This window comes from Emydura macquarii, unplaced genomic scaffold (assembly GCF_026122565.2).
Source record: "Emydura macquarii macquarii isolate MOO-44397 ecotype Brisbane River unplaced genomic scaffold, CSIRO-AGI_Emac_v2 contig_2422, whole genome shotgun sequence".
Lineage (NCBI taxonomy): Eukaryota > Metazoa > Chordata > Testudines > Chelidae > Emydura > Emydura macquarii.
The window spans coordinates 8,738,960-8,748,462 of NW_027132559.1; positions in this window are offsets into that span (position 1 = coordinate 8,738,960).

Sequence of the window (9,503 nt, forward strand, 5' to 3'; positions counted from 1 at the left end):
TCCAGCTATCACCAGCTCTTAGGCCTTTCTCCAACACCAGGAAGTCCATAGAGGTGATACTTTCTCTGCCAGCGTCCTTGGGAAACAGGAGAAAAGAGTTCTGGGGAACAACTTCAATCATTTAGACTTTTATAACCTTTTTCAAGACTATCCTCTGTTGGTGTCCTATGTGAGATTAACTCATGCAGGGAATTAGAAGACTGTATTGATTACACTATAGTTATCTGAAAAAAACATTAGACACCAAGGGAAAATTTGAAAAAGGGTTGTTCTTTGTCCTGTGGATGCTCCACTTTAGGTGTCGGTGCATCCTCACGTTGTTGATCGGAGATTTTTGCTAGCAGTGCTCATCCAGGTTGTGCATGCACTGGGGAAGTCTCGCAGCGCCATTGGTGCCCTTTTCAGCGCACGCAACCTGGCCCCCCTCAGTTCCTTCTCAACCATCCGTGGTCGAAGACAAAGCCTCTAGCAGTTCCTCCCAGCTCATCCAAAATATCCTTCTAGTTAGTTGTTTTGTAGGCATTTAGTCAGTTTTCCCTCAGTTTTAACCTAGTTTACCTTAATTACCTGAAGGGAAAAAGAAGTTATACTTACCCTTAGGCTAGTTAGTTTTTCCCTCACCAGTTCAGGCATCATGCCAAGCTCACCTGTTTTCAAACGCTGCTCTTCATGCAGGGATGCAATGCCAGCATCTGACGGGCATGCTGACTGCATCAGATGCCTTGGAGAGGGACATATATCACAGACATGTCCCCACTGTAAAAATTTAAAGTCTAGAGCCAGGCGGGACAGAGACTTCTGATTGATGCTAATTCTAATGGAGAGATCTCTTAGACTTGCCTCTGACCCTGGTCAGGAAAACAAGACCACCAGGAAAAGGCATTTAACTCTGCCTGGCACTGAGCACAAGAAAAGAAAATCACTGGCACTGGTGACTAAGGACTGAGTACCAAAGAGGCTACTGGTTCCTCAGGTGCACTACCAAGCACGGTGTCTAAAGAGCCCTCTCGCTCTGGCATGGGGCGAAAGGATAAATCAGAGCACCTCCCCCCGGACATGGCACCGCCGCAGCTAACTGTCTGCAAAGCCTCAAAAACGGGCCCCGGTGTCGACCTGTCTCAGAACCGGCAACTGCCGAATTGCACGTCCTGCCACGACGGCACCAGCAGCACCTGCTGAACTGACCACCGGCACCGAGACAATCCCAACACCAACACCAACTATACCAGTGTCGAGGAAGCATATAGAGAAGCGCAGACACCATGAGTAGGAGGAGGAATTTCTAACATCCTCCCCTATATCTCCACTGTATGGTACAGATGTATCTCCTGTGTACTTTTCTCAGGCTGAGCCCATCTCCCCCATATCTTTTTCAAGTGATGAGGACTATCATGGGGAACAGGCAACATTCTTCCCCCAGCTGTCCTCTCCTAAGGGGCAGGTTGTCAAATGACATCCACACTCCAAAATGTCACCATACCCATGGTTTGGATCCCCATGATTCGCTCCACCTGTGCTCTACTATATGCAGTGGCCAAGATGGGACACATGGTCCTCTTATTCTGCTTCCTGCAGCAGACCATCCACCTCTCATAGGCATGGATCCAGATCACCACCCAAGTCCTCCCTAATAGCAACTGAGCCTGAGCCATCTGTGGTTACACAGGGGAGCATACAGGAGGAAACAACATCATCCCCTCACAATTCATCCTTCTCCCCATATGAGGCCATAATCTCTCCACCGCCCGCCACCACTGATGACTTTTGACAATTTCAGGATTTATTCAAAAGTGTGGCTGACAATTTAGAGATCCCACTCCAAGAAGTAGCAGAGTCACAGCATAAGCTCCTAAAACTTTACAAACTTCGGCCTCTTTGAAAATTGCCCTCCTTATGGATGACGCCCTGATGGAGCCTGCCAATAACATCTGGCAAATGCCAGCTACATCCCTCCCACCTGTAAAATGGCTGACAAAAAATATTATGTCCCCACCAAAGACACAGAATACCTTTTCACCCACCCACCACCAAACTCCCTGGTTGTAGAAGTTGCCAATCAGAGGAATAAGCAGCAATACCACAAGTCCACACCTCAAGACAAGGAGGATAAGAGACTTGACTTGCTTGGAAGAAAGTTATATACTTCTCCAGCCCAGCAATTGAGTGTTGCGAATTACGACCACAACAACTATGGGAAATTATCGGAATTTATTGAACATATCCCAAAGAACAAGAGGGAACAATTACAATCTGTGATAAAAGAGGGACAATTGGTCGCAAGGACAGCTCTACAAGCCTCCCTTGATGTGGCTGGTACAGCGGCCAGGACAGTGGCAACAGCAGTGGTCATGCATAGAACTTCATGGCTACATCCAGCGGCTCTGCCCAGGCAACTCCAGACCACCATTGAGGACCTTTCTTTTGATAACAAAAAGTTGTTTGCAGAGAAGACTGATGATGTGATGCACACCATGGAGGACTCTTGTGCCACGCCCTGCACCTTGGGCATCTACATACTTGCCACAAGAAGCAAGCCCTTTAGATATCAGCTATACAATTTCAGGTACCAATACCATCCACAACACAGGAGATATGACGTGTCACATAACAGACAACAAACCCAACAATTTAGACAATCGAATCAGCAGCCATCAACATCCCAGGCTGCCCCATCCAAACCTCAGTTTTGAGGTTTTGGTCGAGGGTCTGCCCAACCTCCCCCAGCTTCCAGAACCACAGACCAACACCACCATCGACTACACCCTTTCTATCAATCTCCAGTGAACATCACAACAGACAAATGGGTCTTGGAGATTGTCCAATCTGGATACGCTATCCCTTTCATCTCCACACCTTCTACCCACCCCCCTTTCCTGTCTCTCTGCAGGGACCCATCTACGAGCACCTATTGAGACAAGAAGTCGAACTTCTGCTACAAATAGGTGCTATAGAACACGTTCCCTCCCAACACATGGGCAGAGGTTTTTACTCCCCATGTTTCCTGACCCAGAAGAAGAATGGAGGTTGGAGTCTAATCTTAGATCTCTCAACAGTGTACAAACTTCACAAACATTCACTACACAAGACAGTAGCAATGCTGAACAAGATCAAACAATCACTGCTTCGGTGGACACATCCCTGCAATCTAAGATTGGGTGTTCCATTCGCACAGGAAACACCCTCAATTATGATAACCATGGATGCATCCCTCATAGGCTGGGGATCACATTTACAGGAACACACGGTTCAGGGGCAATGGTCCACCCATGGAACGACACTACATATAAATCTGTTGGAGCTGCACACAGTTTTCAATGCTTGCTTCCATTTCCTATTCATGATAGTGAACAAATCCATAAAAATAATGACAGATAACATTGCGTTTAAAACCATTGTATGTGAGCATGGGTTTTGTTTATTTTTTACTATATGTACTCTTCAAATGATAGTAATGGTTATGGGTCACAGGAGGAAAACAAATACAGTAGAACCTCAGAGTTACGAACACCAGCATTATGAGCTGACCAGTCAACCACACACACCATTTGGAACCAGAAGTATGCAATCAGGCAGCAGCAGAGACCAAAAAATAGGCAAATAGAGTACAGCACTGTGTTAAATTTAAGCTACTAAAAAAATAAAGAGAAAATTTAAAAAAATGATTTAACAAGATAAGGAACCATTTCAGCTGTATTAAGTCAATTTTCAGTTGTAAACTTTTGAAAGAACAATCATAACATTTTGTTCAGAGTTACGAACATTTCAGAGTTACAAACAACCTCCATTCCCGAGGTATTCGTAACTCTGAGGTTGTACTGTAAATGATACATACAAGCAGTCATTCAGGAATGCCCAGGGACAAAAAGTGAAAAACTACAGTATTTAGCTCCAATGTGTTTCAGTCTCACTTCCAAAATTCTGGGTGCAGTGTCCCCTCTGCCTTTTTGCATGATCCGAAACTTAAACAGTGTCCACAATGTTATAAGCCAGTTCTGAAAATTGTAAGTCCTGTTTTCACCAGCAGCAAACAATATAACATATAAAGCCCAATCCTGTTCTCAATAAAGCATTAAAGTCCATGACAAAAGGGATTTCAGTGGAAGCAAGATAGAGCCCATAAGGTGGAATAAGCACTTAACTCCTCCAACACTATCAGAAACTGATAGCCACAGATTACTGGAGAAGTAATTTTTCCTTGGTTTGCAATTAGGTCTCAGATAGCTATTTCCTCTCTATCCCTAGGTATTAATGATCTTTATTCAGGCAACATAAAGGATGAAAAATGTAAAATTTTTAATGCATATGCTAGGATTATACTCATTTTATTGATAAAATCAATTAATAGAGCTCATTAATGCATAAAATACAACTGATTGGCATTGAGGCTCAGATCCTTACGGCAAAACACTGACTGATTTCAATGGCAGGAAGGCGGGCCACCTACATGCATGGTGCTCTTCAGATGGTTCATTCTAATAATAAATAGGAGGATAAAATTAATTGCCAAATTCCGCTCAGTCATAGATTTGGGGTGAGAGAAAAAAAGGAGGAAAAATAACATCCCACCTCATTTTACAGCAGCATATACACTAGAAGATTCTCTTGGACAAAATGTATAGCGTGAGGGCACATTGAGCCAGCCTCAAAATAGAAGAGAGGAAAAAAATGGAATCAGTATTACACATTAAACCATAACCAAGGGAACCAAGGGCTGCATGCAATTTTGTAAATATCAGAATACAGCTGCTTCTGTTGCACTGCTCTCACCAGAATTCATGTTTTCTGTCTAGCGCTGCTTTTTTCAGAGACAAGCAATCACTAAGAACGTGTTATGGGAAGATCTAGTGCAAAAGTTTAGATATCCACACACTAAAGAAGCATCAGAATGTAAAGAGAAAAATAATTCATCAACCATCAAACCCTTTTATTAACAGAGGTAGAGACCTGCTAAGGCTTCTGAATACTATAAAGAGGAATAAGGGATGGAACAAGCAGAGGCCCAGGACAGCCAGGGAAGGAACAGCAAAGATCTGCAGGGGAGATGGTGGGAAGGGAGTAAGTTCAAAAGATTTGAGAAGCTTTTCAGTGCATCTCAATATGTTTGGAGAATGACCCTATTGCCAATAACTGTCTTCTTGGGATTTCTCATGTGAGCTCTCTTTATAAACGTGAAAATCATCAGATGATTTTGAGAATATCAAAGCAAAGCTAGCTAGCCCCTAAAATGGCTTAATTATCTTTCTTGCAGCTCCTCTTATCCTAAAATCTGACTTTTCAGGTCCTGACATTTTGAAAGGGATGCATTGTTATTATTATTTAATAGTTCTCTTGGTATTTCCAATTCCAAGTCCTTTTTTTCTTTTCTGCTTCTCAAGCGGCTTTATCATGTCCAAAGTTAATCCATTTGCAATCTCTCCTCTCAACGTGCAATAGGAAGTACTTCCAATTTTATCTTTTTTCTTCTGGATAAAGAAACTTAAGCTGATGGCCAGAATGATGTTCAATATTACTGCATAGCCACCATAGCAGGATGGCATTTTCATTTGAGACAACTATTATTATTTTCCTTTCCTGTCCTGTATTATATATCTGTTTCAGTAAGGAGCTGGGACACTGAACAACACAAAGACTATGTGTTCACTACAAAAAATAGGTGACCTCTGCACCCCAAGTGGACCTCAAATAGTTACTGCAAGGTATAAACTACAGTGTCTTGTCTCCACTAGGATTGTACATTGTGTTAGTTATTTCAGTGTGAAGGAAAACAACCTCTTTTGCCTTAAGAGCATGGGTTGGGTTGATTTCTTCACTTAAAGCAGAATTTAAATCCTTCAAATCATTAACAATAGCAAATACCTATCAAACTTGCACTGTTTCCGATAAGGGGAACAAACTGGAATTTCCAAGATAGTTGTCATGCTAGCTTCAGCTGCAGTTTGAGGAGTCAAAGCAATTTAAAAAGAGAGGGTTACTCACCATGTGCAATAACTGAGGTTCTTTGAGATGTGTGTCCCTGTGGATGGATGTTGGCGCATCCTCGTATCCTTGATCGGAGATTTTTGCTAGCAGTGCTTGTCCGGATCACGAATGCACCATAGCGGTCTCGCGGCGCCTTTGGTGCCCTTTTTGGGGAACGTGACCCGGCCCCCTCTGTTCCTTCTCTACTGTGAAGCCTAAAGATTTGTCTGTGAACTAGAGGAGAGGAGGGTGAGTAGTGGAGCACTCAGAGGGACACAGATCTCGAAGAACCTCAGTTACTGCACAAGGTGAGTAACCGTCTCTTCTTCTTCTTCAGGTAGTGTCCCTGTGGGTGCTCCACTTTAGGTGACTGTCAAGCAGTACCTTAGATGGCTGGAGGGACTTTGGAGTTGAGAGGTTGTATAGAGGAGAGTACTGAAAGACCAATGGCCACATCTAACCATGATGCTTGGTCAATCACATAGTATTTAGTAAAAGTGTGGAATGAGGACCAGGTGGCTGCTTTGCAGATTTCTATTATGGGTACGTTGTTTAAGAAGGCTATGGATGTGGACACATCCCTTGTGGAGTGTGTTCTAATTGTCTAAGGTGGTAAGATACGTGATTGTTCGTAGCATGTATGGATGCAGCCTGAAATCCATATTGAGAGCCTTTGATGGCTTTTCCCTTGCAATGATCCGCGATTAATACAAACAGTTCGGGTGATGCTCTAAACCAGTGTTTCTTAACCTGGGGGTTTAGAGGGGTCGCAAGTGCAGAGCTGGTATTGGGGGTGGCAAGAAAGGCAATTGCCTGGAGCCACAGGGGCGCCATGAAACTAAGTTACATGCCTCAGCCCCGTGGGGGTGGGACTCAGGCTTCAGGGGTATAGTAGTTTGGAAAGGTTAAGAACCACTGCTCTAAACGGCTTTGTTCTATCCAGATAGAGCACTATCACGCGTCTCATATCTAAGGTGTGGAGAAGTGTCTCCTGTGGGTTGGCGTGTGGTTTTGGATAAAAGATGGGTAAATGAATAGGCTGATTGAGGAGGAAAAGGTGACGTGACCTTAGGAATGAATTTTGGGTGAGACCTAAGAGTCACTTTGTCCTTATGGAGTATCGTATACGGTGGATGAGCCATGAGAGCTCCAACTTCCTCTACACATCTTGCCGATGTTACAGCCACTAAGAAAGATACTTTAATCGACAGGAGCATTAGGGAGCAGGTGGCTAGTGATTCAAATGGAGGTTTAGTGACTGTTTTTAAGACTAGGTTGAGGTCCCATGGTAGTGTGGGAGGACAAATGTCTGAGTATAAGTTCTGCCTGCCAGCCATGAAGCGTTTCATGATTGGATGTGTGAAGACTGTATTATCATCAATGTGGTTGTGAAAGGCTGCAAGGGATGCTAGACATACTTTAAGAGAACTAATTGATAACACTGTTTTCTTTAGGGTGAGAAGGTATTCAAGTATGGCTGCAACTGGCCTGGATACGGCCAGGATCTGCTTCTGTTGACACCAGGATGTGAATCTGCACCATTTTAGGTAGGTCTTTCTGGTAGATGACTTTCTGCTGTTTGGTAATACATATTGAATGGGTTCTGAACATTCTAGTTTCTCTTGATGGAACCAGTTAGGAACCAGGCTGTTAAATGCAACTTCCTCAGATCTGAGTGAAGGATGCATCCCTTGCCCTGGGATAATAGATCCTTGAGGAGGGGTAGAGAGATTGGTGTACGGAATGACATATGCATCAGGTAAGTGAACTATGCTTGTCTGGGCCACGCTGGGGCTATCATCATTACCCTCGCTTTGTCCTGTCTTATTTTGCGTAGGGTCTTGTTTATTAGAGGGATGGGTGGAAATGCGTAAAGGAGTTCCCTGCTCCAACTGAGGAGGAATGCATCTCCCCTCAGCCCTTTTCCTAGCTCTGCTCTCGAGCAGAAGTCAGGGCATTTGCGGTTGTGGGTCATGGCGAACAGATCTATTGTGGGGTGACCCCATTCTTGAAAAATGTCTTCCAGGACTCCGCTGTGCAGTTTCCACTCATGATTGGTGGGGAATCTCCTGCTGAGGATATCTGCAGTGGTATTGTGGATTCCAGGTAAGTCGCTGAAATGTTGATATTGTGGTGTATAAACCAATTCCATAATTTTATCGCTTCCGTGCAAAGGAAGTTGGATTTCACTCCTCCGTGTCGATTGATATTCAGTCCTCTCTCCAGGCCTAGCTACATTAGTGCAACAAACACATACAATTCACAAGTGCAAGCTGTTTGCAGATTTCAAAGTCCCAAAGTCGACACCCTGCTGTATAGTCCCCCACCAGGCCATGAGTTCACCTTCTGTCCATCAAGTTCTCTCCCCATCAATTCTCACTAACCACCTAGTCGATGCTTCCACCACACCTCAGTTCATTAGTCAAGCCATCCAATCTTCCCTCTCCCTCTACAGTTCTCAGGCTTTCCCACTTTATTCTGCTCCTCCCTGCACCTTATTTGTCATCCTCCCCTCACTTCTCCCTCCCAGTCTTAGTTCTTGCCCATCCCAGTCCCTCACACACATAGGTTGGGCAGAGCTTCTTTCCCAGCAGTGGTAGTAGCCTCTCTTGTTCTGGGTTCCTCCCCTGCCTCTCTCATTGGATGAGGGAGAAGAGTTGAGGGCTGGGTGGTAGCCTGATTGGCTAGCAGGGGAAGTAGCAGGAGGAACCTCAGCAACTAGCTCTGCCCATCCTGTCAGCCAGCCTAAAGCAGACAGTTCAGCCTCTGGCTAGAACACAGAACAGCCACCTCAAGCCAAAAGCCAGAGGCCATGCTATTTTGCTTCTGTCTGCCCCAGAGTTGACTATCCTCAAGCCCTAAAAAATATCATGTGACATCCCTCCAAAATCATGGGGTTTAAAAACATGAATGCTGAGGTTTAGGCGTGTGATTTGTGAGCTCCCACCCCTGACACCCATTTGAGTGTGTACATGTGCCCAGATGAGAATTCAGCCTGAATCAAACAGAAAACGTACTGACTTGCCCTAACCCCACTGTGACAATAGTCCCCTCTTACATGCAGTTTTGCATGTCCTACTTCCCCTCCTCCCATACGCTCCAGATCACGGCCTTGTTTTTGTCCCTCCTCCCCTAGCCAGATTCTAGTCCTGCTCTTCCTCCCATGGCAGACTCATCCCTGGCTAAGGTTTCCGCTTCTCCTTTCCCTGCTACCTGACAGAGCCCGGCAGCAGCAGCAGCACTTTCTCCCCAATTCCCTCCCACCATGACCAACTCTAGCACTTTCTTGTCCCTCTCCTCCTTGGCCACCTACGACAAATTTTAGCAACAACCCCCATGCTGCCCATTGCAGGCACGACCTCCATGCTCTAGCCTGCAAGGGAAACTACTTTGGTCCCCTACCATCATTTTGTTGGTTGTGGCAGGGGGAAATGGGGAGAGGGCTGCACTCCTGGGGGCCCTCCTCCTTCCCCTGGATTTCTATCTTCATCACCCCACTCCCAGTAGAGGGTCCTAGGGTGTGGTGGGCCTAGCCAGCTTCCTAG